Source organism: Myxine glutinosa, chromosome 2, assembly GCF_964187855.1.
Source record: "Myxine glutinosa chromosome 2, kmMyxGlut1.1, whole genome shotgun sequence".
In the NCBI taxonomy this organism is placed as follows: domain Eukaryota; kingdom Metazoa; phylum Chordata; class Myxini; order Myxiniformes; family Myxinidae; genus Myxine; species Myxine glutinosa.
Genome location: NC_136262.1, coordinates 7,570,474 through 7,590,113, shown reverse-complemented (window position 1 = coordinate 7,590,113; position 19,640 = coordinate 7,570,474). Strand labels below are relative to the sequence as shown.

Here is a 19,640-nt window from a genome sequence, read left to right as displayed (position 1 = left end):
TTGATCCAATCAAGGGGAAACTTCACAGATCTGTTCAGCATATCAATCTACTAAAATGTCCTTTTGGAATTTGCGATAGGGCGCGTGGTTTGGCAGATATCGTTAATTAAACGAAAATATTTTTTTAAAATGGATATCTCTTGTTTATTCTCGAGTTCTCCTCAAGCCGCACCGAGTGCCCTCAGCCTCGTCTCGTGAACGTCAACCGCGCGACACAGCGCGCGCTTTCCATAGGGGCGGAGCCAAGCCGAGCAACACATATATATACACATCGACCATTGATCGTGAACCAAAAAATATAATAAATTACTGATGGTTTCAGAGTTATGACGTTTTTAAGCATGAACCTTTAAAACCGAGCTCCTCCCTCATTTTTGATCCAATCGAGGGGAAACTTCACATATCTGTTCAGCATGTCAGTCTACTAAGATGTCCTTTTGGAATTTGCGATAGGGCATGTGGTTTGGCAGATATCGTTAATTAAACGAAAATATTTTTTTTTTTAAAGGATATCTCTTGAATCGCTAGTACCTCAGACCGTGAGTTGGTAATTATATAATTCACACAGTGCAATACATGCAGGCCACTCCACGGAGCGACCATGCGGGCTTATCAATGAGGTGAGGCGTGACACACGTGTCTCAGCGTACCTCAGATCAAGTTTGAAAACCAGCATCAACCGTGCATAAATTTGAATATTCGATCATTTTTGACAAAGTTATGGCACTTTGAACTTTGGTAGGGGACATGTATTGCAGCGCAATACTCAGAATGCTTGTTCTGTCTGTTTGTCTGTTTGTCACCGGCCTACAGGTTACAATTCTAAACCGATCGTCATGAAACTTCACCAAATTGTAGAGGTCGTCACAACTGAGAACCACATTGATTTTGAACGACACTCGGCAGAGTCGCCATATAGCACCAACTCATCCACAAAGTAGGGTTCATGTTTTTGTGATGTTTAGCGCTACCAACTCTAACCACTAAGCTGACATTTCTAAAATCGCCATTTTTAATCCGATTGACTTGAAATTTGTACAGAATTTGTATATTGAGTCATTAAATTGGGAAAACAACTATTTTTGAGGTCAAAAGGAGGTCAAAGGTCAACTCAAGGTGAAACTTCCAAAATCATCAATGTTCATCTGAAAAACCGTCAATTTTCATCCGATTGACTTGAAAATAGAACAGCACTTGTATATTTAGTCATGAAATAGGGAAACCAACTAGTTTTGAGGTCAAAAGGTCAAATGTCAACTCAAGGTCAAACTTCTAAAATCATCAATTTTCATCTGAAAAAGCATCACTTTTCATCTAATTAAGCCGAGCTTTGATCAAGATCGTCAATTTTAATCTGGATGAAATGGACAATTTGATGGATCAATGGCAACCTTTTTGGGAGGAGTGGATTTTGCAAGTATCGAGGTCTGCATGACGTCCTCTTGTTTGTTTGTTTGTCTGTGAACAAGATATCTCAAAAAGTTGTGGATGGATCCGGACGAAGTTTTGGGGAGATAGTGTTTGTGACACGGACAAAATAATTAGATTTGGTGAAGATCTGAATATGGATTCGGATACAATAATTATTTAACTTTTAAGTGAATCTTCACCATTGAGATATCGGATGAAAAGCGATATATAACATTATATTTTAAAAAGTTATGGACGAGTTATGACTAAACTTGGTGGACGAGTTGGTTTGGTGACAAGAACAAGCCGATTAGATTTTTGTTCAGGTCCGAATCCAGATCCGGCCTATCAGTGGGATGCAAAACGTACCTGGCTGAGGGATGCTCTCCAATGATTGCCGTTCTCGTTTTAATTACTTGAATCAAACGTACATATATTCTCATCATTTATTTAGAAAACTAGTCTTGAAAACATTTACAGTTACACCAGGTCTACAAAATACTTTCACAACTTGTACACCTCTAAATGTTGTTAGAAAAAATATGAGTGAGAGATCATTTTTTATAAACCAAAAACATGCTGTTTAACCATCCAGGTATGACCTATGGTCCAGGTATGAACCGAGACATTTCATCTTGATAAAGGACATTATATTCGTGACGACGAGGATGGGAAAATGGAGGCTTGGATATTATAAGGCAATTATAATTCATGAAATGGAACCTTTGGTCTTGTGCAACGTAATCAGACTGACAATTATGAACCGTGTCAAACAAGCATTCTGAGTATTGCGCTGCAATACATGACCCCTACCGGCAGTCTGTCGTCCGCAAAACTGTTGGGGAAATTACCAAAGTTCAAAGTGCCATAACTTTGTCAAAAATGATCGAAACGTCGTGAAGTTCGAACTTGATCTGTAACTTATCATGAGGAAACCATGTACCAAGGTTGAAATCATTAGCATTAAGAGTTTAGAAAAAAAGTCCGGAAAACGGTTCTTTGCGTGACGGACCGTGACGGACTATGACGGAGGGACGGAGTACAAACCCATAGTCCCCTCCGGTGTACAGTGACGTACACCGGTAGGGGACTAATAATGGCGGGAAAGATAAGAGAGATAATAAAAGTAAGTGTGTGTGTGTATATATATATATATGTGTGTATATGTGTATATATGTATGTATGTGTATATGTGTATGTATGTGTATATGTGTGTATGTATCTCTATGTGTATGTACAATGTACATGTATGTATTTATGTGTGTATGTATGTATCTCTATGTGTATATGTGTGTATGTATGTATACACCACCCAAATAAAGGGATGTTTTGGAAGAACGTGTTCCACGCTTGGAAGAAGATCGCCCGCAGGGTGGGTACTCTGCTGTGGTATTACTAAATCATAATGTAATCGTAAATAAATCATAATTCATAATAATCATAAAGAAAATACCACGACCCCCCCCCCCCCCCCCCCCCCTAGCCGAGAGCGGGTGCTTCTAGTGTTGTTAAATAGAGATATTATTACAGGCTGACTCGTGCACTATTTGATTGATTGTAAAATAAGTAGCCCTGTAATTAAATGGCCTCCCAAGTGTCACACCAGTGTTCACACAATGTACCATATTGCTTACTGGACCAATGTGTCACACCAAGGGTAGAATTCGCCATGTCAACGTCACATATAATGTTTAGCGATGTCTTGTGACCTTCGTACAAGTCTTGTGACCTACTCCAGCTATAGCCATAAAAATATACTTAGCACATAGTTGTGTGGTTCTTAAATAAAACAACTTTTCCCATCTCCTGCCTCACCTGTGAAGCACCTGGACAGAGTAATAAAGACTTTAATAACCAGGACAAGTTATCTGTGAAACATGATGATCCTTGTTATGTGAATCCATGAATTCTCATCATCTGTACTTATTCTAGGAGCATCAATCACTTCATTGGAATGTTAGTACCTGGTAGTAAACATTTGGGATTCATGTTTACAAAAATGAACACAACTACAATCACAGTTGACAAATTGTAAATTAACTAAAATAAAAAAAACAGTTATTACTCTCAAATCTGTCACTATAATCAAGTTAGTCTGACAAACCAAAGTGATTTAACAAGGAATACAAAAATATTGATTGTAGTTGTAGTTGTGTTGTGATTGTAGTTGTGTTCATCTGCTCCATTTTAGGGAATATCTGCTCCATTTTAGGAAATCTCTGCTCCATTTTCGGGAATATCTGCTCCATTTTATGGAATATCTGCTCCATTTTCGGGAATATCTGCTCCATTTTAGGGAATATCTGCTCCATTTTATGGAATATCTGCTCCATTTTATGGAATATCTGCTCCATTTTTGGGAATATCTGTGCCATTTTAAGGAATATCTGTTCCATTTTAGGGAATATCTGTTCCATTTTAGGGAATATCTGCTCCATTTTAGGGAATATCTGCTCCATTTTAGGGAATATCTGCTCCATTTTAGGGATCTGCTCCATTTGCTCCATATCTGCTCCATATCTGCTCCATTTTAGGGAATATCTGCTCCATTTTAGGGAATATCTGCTCCATTGTCGGGAATATCTGCTCCATTTTATGGAATATCTGCTCCATTTTCGGGAATATCTGCTCCATTTTAGGGAATATCTGCTCCATTTTATGGAATATCTGCTCCATTTTATGGAATATCTGCTCCATTTTTGGGAATATCTGTGCCATTTTAAGGAATATCTGTTCCATTTTAGGGAATATCTGTTCCATTTTAGGGAATATCTGCTCCATTTTAGGGAATATCTGCTCCATTTTAGGGAATATCTGCTCCATTTTAGGGATCTGCTCCATTTGCTCCATATCTGCTCCATATCTGCTCCATTTTAGGGAATATCTGCTCCATTTTAGGGAATATCTGCTCCATTGTCGGGAATATCTGCTCCATTTTAGGAAATATCTGCTCCATTTTAGGGAATATCTGCTCCATTTTAGGGAATATCTGCTCCATTTTATGGAATATCTGCTCCATTTTAGGGAATATATGCTCCATTTTCGGGAATATCTGCTCCATTTTAGGGAATATCTGCTCCATTTTAAGGAATATCTGCTCCATTTTAAGGAATATCTGCTCCATTTTATGGAATATCTGCTCCATTTTAGGGAATATCTGCTCCATTTTATGGAATATCTGCTCCATTTTATTGAATATCTGCTCCATTTTAGGGAATATTTGCTCGATTTTTTTTTTTGTATACTGAATCGAGGCTTGTGAAAGAGCTAACATTTACTTCACAAACAAATCAACCAGACAAACAAAATATATAAAAAGAGGGAGCAGAAGACAAGATGGGGAGAGAAGGGGAAGCACACAAACACAACATTTGAGAGCAGGGAGATGTGTGGGAAGGAGGGGGCTTGGGGGGAGGAGGCGTGGGAAGGGGGAGGGTGGGAGAAGTATAAAACACAAGGACACCAAGGACTTCCAGGACAGAAGTTGGAATTTCAAAAAAGTGGAATTGGGGGTGAAATTTGCGGGGTAGAAAAGATCAAGGTTTTGGATGGGGGAAGATAAGAGATGGTGGTGAACAGCAGTTTTAAAGACCTGGAGGGTGGATTGGGATTGAAAAGAGTGAGGGAGTTTGTTCCAGAGGCGGGAGAAAAGAGTAATGACTTGTCATTTTAACTTGTCCATTTTAGGGACAATACTTGGAACAATAACATAACAATAACATTTTAGGGACAATAACATAACTTGTCCATTTTAGGGAATATCTGCTCCATTTTAGGGAATATCTGCTCCATTTTAGGGAATATCTGCTCCATTTTGGGGAATAACTGCACCATTTTAGTGAATATCTGCTCCATTTTAGGGAATATCTGCTCCATTTTATGGAATATCTGCTAAATTTTAGGGAATATATGCTCCATTTTCGGGAATATCTGCTCCATTTTAGGGAATATCTGCTCCATTTTAGGGAATATCTGCTCCATTTTAGGGAATATCTGCTCCATTTTAGGGAATATCTGCTCCATTTTAGGAAATATCTGCTCCATTTTAGGGAATATCTGCTCCATTTTAGGGAATATCTGCTCCATTTTAGGGAATATCTGCTCCATTTTAGGGAATATCTGCTCCATTTTAGGGAATATCTGCTCCATTTTAGGGAATATCTGCTCCATTTTATGGAATATCTTCTCCATTTTAGGGAATATGTATGCTCCATTTTAGGGAATATCTGCTCCATTTTAGGGAATATCTGCTCCATTTTGGGGAATATCTGCTCCATTTTAGGGAATATATGCTCCATTTTAGTGAATATCTGCCCCATTTTAGGGAATATCTGCTCCATTTTAGGGAATATCTGCCCCATTTTAGGGAATATCTGCTCCATTTTGGGGAATATCTGCTCCATTTTAGGGAATATCTGCTCCATTTTAGGGAATATCTGCTCCATTTTAGGGAATATGTATGCTCCATTTTAGGGAATATCTGCTCCATTTTAGGGAATATCTGCTCCATTTTAGGGAATATGTATGCTCCATTTTAGGGAATATCTGCTCCATTTTAGGGAATATCTGCTCCATTTTAGGGAATATCTGCTCCATTTTAGGGAATATGTATGCTCCATTTTAGGGAATATCTGCTCCATTTTAGGGAATATCTGCTCCATTTTAGGGAATATGTATGCTCCATTTTGGGGAATATCTGCTCCATTTTAGGGAATATGTATGCTCCATTTTAGGGAATATCTGCTCCATTTTAGGGAATATCTGCTCCATTTTAGGGAATATCTGCTCCATTTTGGGGAATATCTGCTCCATTTTAGGGAATATATGCTCCATTTTAGGGAATATCTGCTCCATTTTAGGGAATATCTGCTCCATTTTGGGGAATATCTGCTCCATTTTAGGGAATATGTATGCTCCATTTTGGGGAATATCTGCTCCATTTTAGGGAATATGTATGCTCCATTTTAGGGAATATCTGCTCCATTTTAGGGAATATCTGCTCCATTTTAGGGAATATCTGCTCCATTTTAGGGAATATCTGCTCCATTTTAGGGAATATCTGCTCCATTTTAGGGAATATCTGCTCCATTTTAGGGAATATCTGCTCCATTTTATGGAATATCTTCTCCATTTTAGGGAATATGTATGCTCCATTTTAGGGAATATCTGCTCCATTTTAGGGAATATCTGCTCCATTTTGGGGAATATCTGCTCCATTTTAGGGAATATATGCTCCATTTTAGTGAATATCTGCCCCATTTTAGGGAATATCTGCTCCATTTTAGGGAATATCTGCCCCATTTTAGGGAATATCTGCTCCATTTTGGGGAATATCTGCTCCATTTTAGGGAATATCTGCTCCATTTTAGGGAATATCTGCTCCATTTTAGGGAATATGTATGCTCCATTTTAGGGAATATCTGCTCCATTTTAGGGAATATCTGCTCCATTTTAGGGAATATGTATGCTCCATTTTAGGGAATATCTGCTCCATTTTAGGGAATATCTGCTCCATTTTAGGGAATATGTATGGTCCATTTTAGGGAATATCTGCTCCATTTTAGGGAATATCTGCTCCATTTTAGGGAATATGTATGCTCCATTTTAGGGAATATCTGCTCCATTTTAGGGAATATCTGCTCCATTTTAGGGAATATCTGCTCCATTTTAGGGAATATGTATGCTCCATTTTAGGGAATATCTGCTCCATTTTAGGGAATATCTGCTCCATTTTATGGAATATCTGCTCCATTTTAGGGAATATGTATGCTCCATTTTAGGGAATATCTGCTCCATTTTAGGGAATATCTGCTCCATTTTGGGGAATATCTGCTCCATTTTAGGGAATATATGCTCCATTTTAGTGAATATCTGCCCCATTTTAGGGAATATCTGCTCCATTTTAGGGAATATCTGCCCCATTTTAGGGAATATCTGCTCCATTTTGGGGAATATCTGCTCCATTTTAGGGAATATCTGCTCCATTTTAGGGAATATCTGCTCCATTTTAGGGAATATCTGCTCCATTTTAGGGAATATGTATGCTCCATTTTAGGGAATATCTGCTCCATTTTAGGGAATATCTGCTCCATTTTGGGGAATATCTGCTCCATTTTAGGGAATATATGCTCCATTTTAGTGAATATCTGCCCCATTTTAGGGAATATCTGCTCCATTTTAGGGAATATCTGCCCCATTTTAGGGAATATCTGCTCCATTTTGGGGAATATCTGCTCCATTTTAGGGAATATCTGCTCCATTTTAGTGAATATCTGCCCCATTTTAGGGATTATCTGCTCCATTTTAGGGGATATCTGCTCCATTTTAGGGAATATCTGCTCCATTTTATGGAATATATGCTCCATTTTCGGGAATATCTGCTCCATTTTAGGGAATATCTGCTCCATTTTAGGGAATATCTGCTCCATTTTAGGGAATATCTGCTCCATTTTAGGAAATATTTGCTCCATTTTAGGGAATATCTGCTCCATTTTTTTTTTTTTTTTTTTTGTATACAAGATCAAGGCTCGTGAAAGAGCGAACATTAATCACACAGAAAGACAAACAGACACACAAAACAAATAACATCGGGAGCGGTAGACAAGATGGGGAGAGAGGGGGAAGGACACAAACACAACATTTGAGAGCAGGGACCGAGAGACATGGAGACATCGAGAGAACTGTGGGAGGGAGAGGGCTTTGGGGGGGAGGCATGGGAAGGGGGGCGGGGGTGGGAGAGGTATAAAACATATGGACACTGCCAAGACTTCCAGGAAAGAAGTTGGAATTTCAAACAAGGTGGATCTGGGGTGAATTAGTGGGGGTAGAAAAGATCAAGGTTTTGGATGGGGGAAGATAAGAGATGGTGGTGAACAGCTGTTTTGAAGACCTGGAGGGAGGAGTGTGATTGAAGTGAGTGTGGGAGTTTGTTCCAGAGGCAGGAGAAAAGAGGAATGAAAGAGTGAAGGTGAGCAGAGAGCCGAGATTTCGGCAGTTTAACCATCAGAGGGTGGCTGGCAGATCTTGTGCGACCTGTAGGAATATTTGGGGGACAGAGCACAGAGAGAGCTGGGGGAGCAAGGCCGGAGAGGAGTCGGTAGAAGACAGAAAGACCACCTACCTGCCTGCGGTGAGTGAGTGAAAGGCCCTCAGAGATAGCTTCATCGCGGGAGATTCCAATGATTCTGAAAGCTTTGGATTCAACAGCGTGAAGCCGAGCCAGGTGTGAGGCAGGAGCACCAGCCCATAGGGGAGAACAGTATTCCATTGAGCTGCGGATGAAAGCCTTGTATGTGGTGAGGAGCTCAGGTGTGCCTAGGAAGGACTTCGCACGACGGAGGATGCCCAGTCGGCGACTGGCTTTGGAGGCCAGCTTGGAAATGTGGTTTTCCCAAGAAAGATCATGGCAGATGGTGAGACCCAAAAGCTTGAGCGACAGAACTTCTTGGAGAGGATTGTTGAGAAAGTAGATGGGAGGGTTGTCCAGTCGATCTTTACGGAGAGACATAGTAAGAGTGTGAGATTTGTCAGGATTGAAAGACATGTTCCACATGTTTGACCAGTCTGTGATTTTGTCCAGGTCTTCAGAGAGTGAGGAGGCTGCAGACTGCCGATCTGAGGGAAGAGGTATGGAGCGGCAGAGAGTGGAGTCATCAGCAAAGAGATACAGAGGATTTTCCAGAGAGTCGGAGAGATCATTGATAAAGACCAGAAAAAGCACAGGGCCCAGCACACTGCCTTGGGGAACTCCAGCCTGAACGGGAAGGGGAGATGAGAGAAATCCATTCAGGGCCACACGTTGACTACGACCAGAGAGGAAGTCCGCAAGCCATGCATGGAGATTTCCATGGATACCATAGGAGGAGAGTTTGGTGAGCAGAGCTGGGTGCCAGACCGTATCGAAGGCACGTGATATGTCAAGGGAGACAGCTCTGATTTCCTGTTTGGCATTGAGGACCTCCATCCATTGTTGAGACAGCAGAAGCAGCATGTCCAGAGTAGAGTGACCTGGTCTGAAACCAAATTGATGATCAGAGATCAAGCCATTGGAGAAGAGGAAAGATTTCATATCCGAAGCAATGATGGATTCCATGACTTTGCTGATAATTGGGAGCAGGCTGATTGGTCTGTAGTTGCAAGGATCTGTTTTTGCACCTTTTTTGTGTAAAGCGGTAATGTTTGCTGATTTCCAGGATGCTGGCAGATGACCTTGAGCAAAAGATAGGGTGAAAAGAACAGAGAGAGGGTGAGATAGAGCGGCAGAGCAGGATTTTAGGACCCGTGGGCTGATGCCATCTGGTCCAGTTGCAGAATCAGAGTCGAGGTTTGACAAAAACTCCTCCAACTTGTCAGGAGAGAAGGTCACAGAGTCCAGGAGCAGTTTGGTTCGACTGGGAAAGGTGGGAACAGAGAGAGATGGGTTTGGGACTAAGGATTTTGAGGCAAACACAGAGTTGAGGCATTCGGCTTTGTCACATGCGATGTCAACTGTGTGGCCATTTGAGGTAAGGGAGGGGATGGAGGGGGAACAAACACCAGAAACGGATTTGACCAGACGCCAACAGGATTTGGAGGAAGGAGACAGGTTTGAGAGTTCATTCTTGAGTGAGGAGAGATAGTGCTTCCTGGCACTCCTGAGGGTAGACACACACTTGTTCCGAGCTTGGTGGAAGGAACTGAGATTTCCTTCAGTTGGATTAGCCTTCCAAGAGGCAAAGGCAAGTTGTTTCAGGGCAACTGCCTCACCACAAGATTCAGTGTACCATGGACGGGAGGAAGGGTAAGACAACTGAAGGCGAGATGGGATAAATCTGTGCATGAGAGAGATCAGTTTGCTTTGGAAGAATTCCCAGGAAGAATTGATGTCAGAGGCAGTGGAGATGGGAGACCAATCCAGACGATTGATGGCTGCTTGAAGACCGTCCCAGTCGGCCTGAGTGAAATGCCAGACTCGTCGACGCTGAGGAGGCTCTCTGAGAATGGCCAGAGAGATGTCCACTTTGACAAGCACATGATCAGAAGAACCGATTGGAGCAGAAGAAGAGCAGCAGACATTAGCAGGGAAGTTAGTCATAACCAAGTCTAGAAGAGAAGATACTCCATTGGCTGAGATCCGGGTCGGGAAATTGACAGATTGTGTCAATCCCAGTGAGTCACAGAAGTCCTTTGCTGAGGTGCCATGACTGGTGATAGAGGAACCCACACCCAACCAGGTGGCATGATGACAATTGAAGTCACCACATATGAGGAAGAGAGAGTTGGGATGAGTGGATAGAAGTTGGTCCATGTTGTCAGACAGTGAAATGTAGATGGAGTCATCACTGTTTGGGGGACGGTACAGAACACATATGAACAAAAGGTGGGAGCGGAGAGGAAGCCGTAGCCAGAGGTACTCCTGGGGGTGAGGAGGAGAGAGGGCAGTGCAAGGAGAGTGAGGAAGAGAGTTTTTGATAAAGATAGCCACCCCACCACCAGGCCGAGGCTCAGGTCTATCATACCGGAGGAGGGAGTAACCAGGAAGAGATATTAAGGAATCAGAGACATCTTGAAGGTGGAAAGTCTCTGTTAAGCAGATCAAGTCTGGATCGTCAGAAGCAACCTGTATGGAGAGATCAGTCAGGTTTGAGCGAAGGCCCCGGATGTTTGAGGTCCATACCGTTAATGAAGAGAGAGGGGGAGCATCGGGTACAGGACAGGGGAGGGGAGGAGTAGGGTAAGATGAAGGATGAGAGGGGGAGGTAGGGAGAGCAGTTGTTAGTGTGTCAGCGATTGCAGAAGAGTTCCAAGAAAGGGAAGGATGAGGAGGATGAAAGGTTTGAAGGTGAAGGGATGAGGCACAGAGAGGGGTTGTTTGAGGGGGGGCAGAGGAAAGAAGAAGGTTGGGGGGGGGGGGGTGGAGGTATGAGATAGAAGGGAGACGAAGTGGGGAGGAGGCAGCTTTGAGGAGGAGGGGGGAGGAGGGAGAATTGGAGAGGAATGGTATGGGGGGAGATTTGAATGGGAGGGGTTGGGGGGGAGTTTTGAAGGGGAGGAGTGAGGGGGGAGTTTAGGAGGGGAAGGGCAAGGGGGGAGTTCAGGAGTGGAAGGGCAAGGGGGGAGGTCAGGAGTGGAGGGGTAGGGGGGGAGTTTAAGAGTGTAGGTGCAAGGGGAGGGATTTGGATGGGAGGGGCAAGAGGGGAGTTTAGAAAGTGGATGATTAATGAAAGACGAACATTGAAAACAAATTGGGTTTGTTGTGATTTTCAAGTTAGCAATCCGGTTCAGAATGATGGAGGAGGGATGGAATGAATGTGAATTTAGACCATGTAGTGAGGGAGACGTATAAGATATTGAATTTCTTTTTTTTGAGGTGGAATGAGTTGGAGAGGAAATTGAGAAAAGCCTTTTAAATAGGAAGAAAAACAGCGTGTTGTAAAATACCACTGAGTAAAACACTGAAGGGGAAAGGTTATACATATTTAAATAATATTTAAACAGAACCGTGAACAATCTTATGTGCACAAAAATACCAACGGGGGGAGAGCCGAGAGGGACCACCACGAGTCACGTGAAGGGCAAACGGTGGATGGCAAGGAGTTAATGGGGGCGGGGCGAACAGCACACCTGGACAGAAAATACAGGATGAGTCAACAGTACACGTGGAGAAAGGAAAATAAATGTTTTTTTTTTTTGTTTTGTTTGTTTGGTTTTTGGGGGTGGGGGGGGGGGGGAGGTGGGAATTTAGAACGTTAGACAGAGTATTATGTTCGGGGTAGAAGGGAAAAAAACTAAGAGCCAAGCAAAACACGATTAAGATAACAAACACCGACGGGGGTACAACTACAAGGCCGCACACGAGGAGCAGTACACGATTAAATAATTACAAGTTACAGGAAATTCAAACCAAAAGTAACTATAATCAAAACAATAACGCATGGACGATAAAATAACGAGTTGAAATTTGACAATCTATCTGGGGAAATGGGGGAGAAACACGTGGTCGAAGAACGAACGAACGAACGAATAAGAATGAATAAACGAATGAGAACAGAGAAGGAAATTTTTTTTTTTTTGGATTTTTTTGAGTTGTGATTTACACAAGGAAGAGGGCTATGGGGTGAAAAGATTGGGAAAACAGAGAGCGAAAGTTATTGGATCACAAAAACACGGACCGCTGAGAGAAAAACAAAGCCTCAAGGTTGTACAGTATTCACTGTACAACTACAAGGCCTCAAAACACGACCCGAATTAACACGATTTTCAATACAGGTATGAAAGATTTGCACCGAAAATCTTCGTCGGGAGACAATATATACACCATAAAATAAATAGTTATCACGAAAATACAAATGGGAACAATTACTTAACTTCGATTTCGATGGATAGCATGGAGAGCTGAGAATAAACGAACCCTCGCCAGCAAGACCGGAAACGGAAGTCGGATTTTAGGGAATACGGATTTTAGGGAATACGGAAAACGGATTTTAGGGAATATCTGCTCCATTTTAGGGAATATCTGCTCCATTTTAGGGAATATCTGCTCCATTTTATGGAATATCTGCTCCATTTTAGGGAATATATATGCTCCATTTTAGGGAATATCTGCTCCATTTTAGGGAATATCTGCTCCATTTTGGGGAATATCTGCTCCATTTTAGGGAATATCTGCTCCATTTTATGGAATATCTGCTCCATTTTATGGACCATCTGCTCCATTTTATGGAATATCTGCTCCATTTTATGGAATATCTGCTCCATTTTAGGGAATATCTGTTCCATTTTAGGGAATATCTGCTCCATTTTATGGAATATCTGCTCCATTTTATGGAATATATGCTCCATTTTAGTGAATATCTGATCCATTTTAGGGAATATCTGCTCCATTTTAAGGAATATCTGCTCCATTTTATGGAATATCTGCTCCATTTTATGGAATATCTGCTCCATTTTATGGAATATCTGCTCCATTTTATGGAATATCTGCTCCATTTTATGGAATATCTGCTCTATTTTAGGGAATATCTGTTCCATTTTAGGGAATATCTGCTCCATTTTATGGAATATCTGCTCTATTTTAGGGAATATCTGCTCCATTTTCGGGAATATCTGCTCCATTTTAGGGAATATCTGCTCCATTTTATGGAATATCTGTTCCATTTTAGGGAATATCTCCTCCATTTTAGGGAATATCTGCTCCATTTTAGGGAATATCTGCTCCATTTTAGGGAATATCTGCTCCATTTTTGGGAATATCTGCTCCATTTTCGGGAATATCTGCTCCATTTTAGTGACGAAGCTCATTTGATGCAGATATCTGATGCAAGTTGGGACAGAAACATCCATAGTGAAGAAACATTTACCTTGATGGTTCCAGTTTCCAACAGGAATGCGAGGAGTTCGTGACACTTTGATCATGAAGACTCTTATCCCATTCATAATTACCAAGGTACTCATGATCCACACTCTTGAGAGTAAACTTGTGTTTCTGTACAGGGTCGAGGCTCATGGAGGAGCTAAACGACGACCTGTGGGATTCCAAAGTACCGAAAGGTATGAATTGATGGGCAAACACGATTAACAACAGGTGAGACGGGACAGGTTGGGAAAGAATCGTAGTGGGTCGAAGAGATATTGGACATGAGCGAATGAGGTAGTGATGGGCAGCTCATTCGAATGGATGATGGGAGGAAGACAAGACTACAGACAGGTAGACTACTTCGCAATCGGAGAAAAAATGGGGGAGGAATGGCTGCAGGTGGGCAATCAACCTGGAGTTTGGGGAGGGAGAGCAGGTGAGGGTTTCTTGAGGAACACGTGTGACCCGGGGTGGCTTGGGCAGAGCAGATGAGCCAGGCCAGATGCAAGTTTTGATAAAATGGAGAGGCCACCAATTCTTGAGAATCCCCGAGTTTCCAATGATGCTGAATTCCTTGATTTTCACCCATTTCAAGAGTAGGAAGGTGGGAAGCTGGAGCACTGGCCCAAAGTCTCCAGAGCTCCATACAAAAGCCTTGCACTCCGTGTACCTGAGTTAGGCCTTACCTCAATGGAGAACACCCAGGTGGTTGTCAGAGCATGTGTCGGTATACCTGTGTTGTAATAACCAGAGTTACAACATTGTCTCAGATTGTGAGTTTAATTCTGAAACGATCTCTAGCAATACCTGTAAGAAAGCCGACAAGCAATATATCAATATTCAGCATTCATAGGAATCAATAATGGATTTGCAAACCAGCACAAGCAAGCCTGGAACAAAGGAAGGATACACACCATCTAATTATGCACAACATTACACACAATACATGTCACAGGAATGATCGTAGCGCTGTCTGTCTGAGTTCTTATAACTGCCGCGCAGTGGACAGAAGCCGCATAACACCTGGGTTCAAACTTAGCCACAATTTCACTACATTCTCCCCAGCGTTAAAACTACACTACTCCTAGTGGTGGAAAGCAAGCTAGCAAGCCATAGCAGCATAGAAACATCAGTTAGCAGCAGTCCATGTCAGTCCCAGCCATAGCGATCGGGGCGGCGAATTTCTCTTCCGGTGCGCGTCTGATAGGCATCAGGAGCTTCAACCACGAGGCCAAATTCCCCCTAGTCGGAATAACCGCCTAACCCGGGTGACGGCGGTGGCTCCACAAGGCCATCCGGATCGGGTGCGTGTGGTGGTGGGGTTGATGGTGGATTCCCCAACAACGGATTAACCGGGCCGTGGTCCGGCCAAACAGCTCACCCGCATGGGGCAAGATGACGCACCGAGACTGTAGACTCACGTCCATTTGGCAGCAGCACTTTAGCATGCTCAGGGTTGGCTTGGAGGATATGAACCTTGTCAACGAGTGGGTCATATTTACTTGAACGAACCGCGCGTTTGAGGAAAGCCGGTCCGGGCTAAGCAAGCCAGCCCGGCAAAGGACGGATAACACCAGAACTACGCGAGTAACGAAACATATGGTCGTGGGGAGTTTGATTAGTAGCGGTGCACAATAAACACCGCTCCTCGATCGGTGTGCATGTAGGCCGGATTCCCAAACATAGAAAACAAGTACTGCAGACACCGGATAACCGTTGCAGCGGACATATCACCGCACGGGAAAGCAAAAGGGAATCTGGAGAACTCGTCAACTATCGTGAGAAGATAACGAGAACTTCCCGAAGCCGGTATACCCGGACAAGGTGGTAGACACGAAGTAGGCAGGGGCCCTTTGAAGTTATTGCCAATCTCTCCCACGGCCGGGTAGCCTGGACCAGCGTACCCATCTGAGGGTTGTAGAAGCGAGATTTGAGTTCAGCACAAACGGAACAAGTGCGACATAGCTGACGAATGTCCTCAATAGAGTCGGGCAAATTGCGACTGCGCACATAATGAGCTAAACGCGTCACGCCGGGATGGTACAATGTGTCATGAAGAACGTGCAGGTCCGCAAAGGAGGTGAGACTGGCACACACCGCTGGCCGTGATAATGCATCTACTGCGAGATTGTCCCGTCCAGGGCGATATCTGATAATGTAACAAAAATCGGCCAACTCAATCCTCCAGCAAGTGATTTTCTCATTCTTAATGCGCTGAGCATGGCGTGTGTCATACATAAAAGCGACACTTTGTTGATCAGTAATGATCTCAAAACATTTGCCCAGCAAATATGGCCGCCAGCGCCTGATAGACTCAACAATGGCGTACGCCTCCTTTTCAACAGACGAGTGTCGTTTTTCCGCAGAGGAGAGAGTCCTTGAAAAGAAGGCCACAGGTCACCCCCATTGAGAGCGTGTGGCAGCTATCGCGTGGTCCGACGTATCGCTTTCCAAAACAAAGGACTTGTTTTCATCAATAGATGACACAGCAGCGCCAGCTATGTCTGACTTCAGGCCATGGAAAGCGGCCTTAGCGGCGTGACACGTGGGGAACTCTTTGCAATCCACAAGGGGACGAAGCTTCTCAGAAAAATTTTGAACCCACTTTGAATAATGAGCAAAAAGCCCGAGAGCATGCTTCAAAGAAGCACGATCATGTGGCGGGGCCATGTCGAGCAAGGGTCTCAGTCGCTCCTTGTCTGGGGTGATAGTGCCGTGGGTCAGGGTGTACCCCAGGAGATCTATCGTTCGAGTGGAATAGCGACATTTAGCCTCGTTCATAGTCAGGCGGTACTTGCGCGCAACCTCGAGGAAGCGTTTCAGATTAGCATCATGATGAGCTTGATCGTACCCACAAACCATGAGATTATCCAGGTAAACAAAGACATCGGTTAAGCTCTCCTTAGCAATGATGTCATCCATGGCCCTTTGGAAGCAGAAACGCCATTTGTGACCCCAAAAGGCAGACGGGTGAACTGGTACAACCTCTGTCCGGATTCAAACCCGGTGTGGATGCGATCTGCCTCAGAGATTGGAATCTGATGATACGCGCTGCGGAGATCTAAAGTACTATATACCGAGTACTGTGCTACCTGGCAAACCAGAGAATCCAATCCCGGGAGTGGGTAGGCGTCCAATTGCGTAAACCGATTAATCGTCTGCGAATAGTCGATTACCATGCGTTTGCGGTGAGTTTCGGTGTGAACTACCAAAACTTGGGCTCTCCAAGGCGATCGACTAGGTTCGATTATGCCCTCCTTTAGTAGCCGCCCAGTCTCCTCAGCAATGAATTGCGTGTCAGCCCGTGAATAGCGTCACAATTTAACGGCAACCAGTGTAGTCAGGAGTCAAATTGGGAAACAGCGACAGTGGTTAAATTTCCATCCCTGCCAGAGCACACACAGCAAGAGTATCACCACCACCAAATTCCATTTCTAAACGACCATGCCGACGGAGAAAATCATGTCCTTACAACACTTCCGCACATAATGCTGGTAAGCCCATTAAGTGCACATCCGGAAACATTCGGCCATTAATCACAAGCTTCAGCCGGCATTCCCCTCGAGTGCGTAGCCATAGCCCTTGGGAAGCCATAAAAATTTGGCGCGTTGTCCCGAGAATCGGCCAGCCATGCTTCTGAACAAGTCGTAAATCGACATAGCTATCAGTAGTACCCGTGTCGATTAAGGGCTTTGCGTATTGCCCCTCAATCATAATTGGAATAACAGCATTGGACAGCCCAGGTGGCCCGGTAGTCGTCGAGTCATCCAGAGGGGGCGCACGAACCACGCGTGTGGACCCAACGCCAGCCAGCGTCGATTGTGAAGCCGAACGAGCCCAAGGCGATGAAAGGATCCCAGTCAAGGGCGTTCGAGCGGCGCGAGGCCTGCGTGGAAAGGTGATCCCAAACAAGGCCACGCGGGGCGCCGATTGTCTCTCGGGCGGAGAGAGAATCACAGACAAAGTCGAGTGAGTTCGCCGGCCCCGTGATGAGCGACAAACCTTTGCAAAATGTCCTTTCCGAGAGCACGAATGACACGTCGCTTCTCGTGCTGGACAAACTGACCTTAAATGAATCCGGTTCCTGCAGAAGAAGCACTTGGCGTTACTTATGGCTGATGGAGTGGCAGCGGCGGCGACGGCAGCTGTCATACTTGGGCCGGGATCCTCGAGAGTGTCCGTTGTCCCCGATTCCGGCGGAGGTTCAGCATCCATTTGCTCCGCGATAGTAGCTTTCTCCGGTCGTGTCGCGCCGATTAAACCCGCAGTGACGTACGGACGATCTTACGCTACTGATTGTGCCTGTGCTTCTTGGTACACGAATGATAATTTATGAGCTTTTTCCAGCGTCAGATCCGTCTCTTCAAGCAATCTCTGTCGTATTATAGGAGAGTGAAGCCCCAAAACAAATGAATCTCTCATCATGTCGTCACATACTTGTCCGTGTGCCCATGCTTTCATCGTACAGTCCTTCGCTAATCGGCGAAGTTCCTGGACGAAGTGGTCGATGGTCTCCGATGGGGCTTGTCACCGAGACGTGAGCAGATATCGAGTATAGACCATGCTCCGAGTCTTGATGTAGATCCGTCGTAATTCTGCCTCAGCGGCGGCGTACGTGCCGCACTGGGATATGTACGTGAAAACTATATGAGACACGCGGGAGTTCAGCACTGCGAGCCTGGTTGCATCCGTGACACCCTCCTGGGCACTCAGGTAACTTGTCAGCAGACTTAGCCAATGCTGGAGCTGGGCAGGCACGTCTGGTGCCTGGGGATCTGCTCCGAAGATCGGGACATGTATCAGCTTATGAGTTATAGCGTACCCGTTCAAGACGAGAGAGGTGTGTGGGAGGATTCAGAATTAATTGTTGTAAAAACCAGAGTTACAACATTGTCTCAGATTGTGAGTTTAATTCTGAATCGATCTCTAACAATACCTGTAAGGCAACCAACAAGCAACATATCAATATTCAGCATTCATAGGAATCAGTAATGGATTTGCAAACTAGCACAAGCAAGCCTGGAACAAAGGAAGGATACGCACCATCTAATTATGCACAACATTACACACAATAAATGTCACAGGAATGATCGTAGCGCTGTCTGTCTGAGTTCTTATAACTGCCGCGCAATGGACAGAAGCCGCATAACACCTGGGTTCAAACTTAGGCACAATTTCACTACAACCTGTGACCGTATTTGAAACAGTGTGGTATACACTCAAACCTGAGGTATCCATGTCCTGGCATTCCATCATTACCTGTTAACGTTGTCACCATTTTTGACCAGGTGAAACTGGAGAAATTAAATTAGAATCACGAATGATATTTCATAATTATTATCAAAACAATTATTGGTATCCACTGGAAGGTGACAAAGGTATGATACCTGCTGCTGGAAGCCAGGCGAAGGTGACGTGTCGGGCGTTAGGCCTTTTTTTGGAGCAAGTTAGTCCTTTGTCTTGCTCTGATGAAGGAATAACACCCAAAATGTCTGCTTTGCTCTGCTTCCCATGACAGTTAGCATACCTTTGTTGACCTGATAATACCTGTCTTTTGAATTGTCCACTGACGCACACCTGCACTAGCCCGAGATGTCTATTTTTCATGTTAACACCATTCTCTGGTGATGATCTACTCGATATACTCCGGACTTAAATGTTACAAACATCCATAACAGGTATCAAAGTATCCACCTTCAACTGTGTGTGTGTGTGTGTGTGTGTGTGTGTGTCTGTGTATGTGTGTGTATGTGTGTGTGTGTCTCAGCGTGTGTGTGTGTGTGTGTGTGTGTGTATGTGTGTGTGTGTCTCAGTGTGTGTGTGTGTGTGTGTGTCTCAGTGTGTGTGTGTGTGTGTGTATGTGTGTGTGTATGTGTATGTGCATGTATGTGTGTGT

General features: G+C 43.9%; 1 protein-coding gene across 1 annotated transcript in view; it reads left to right on the top strand.

The window, feature by feature from the left end:
* LOC137422075 (solute carrier family 12 member 2-like) overlaps positions 1-19,640 on the top strand; it is a 222,851-nt gene that overhangs the window by 17,152 nt on the left and 186,059 nt on the right. The gene's annotated exons all lie outside the window — the stretch shown is intronic.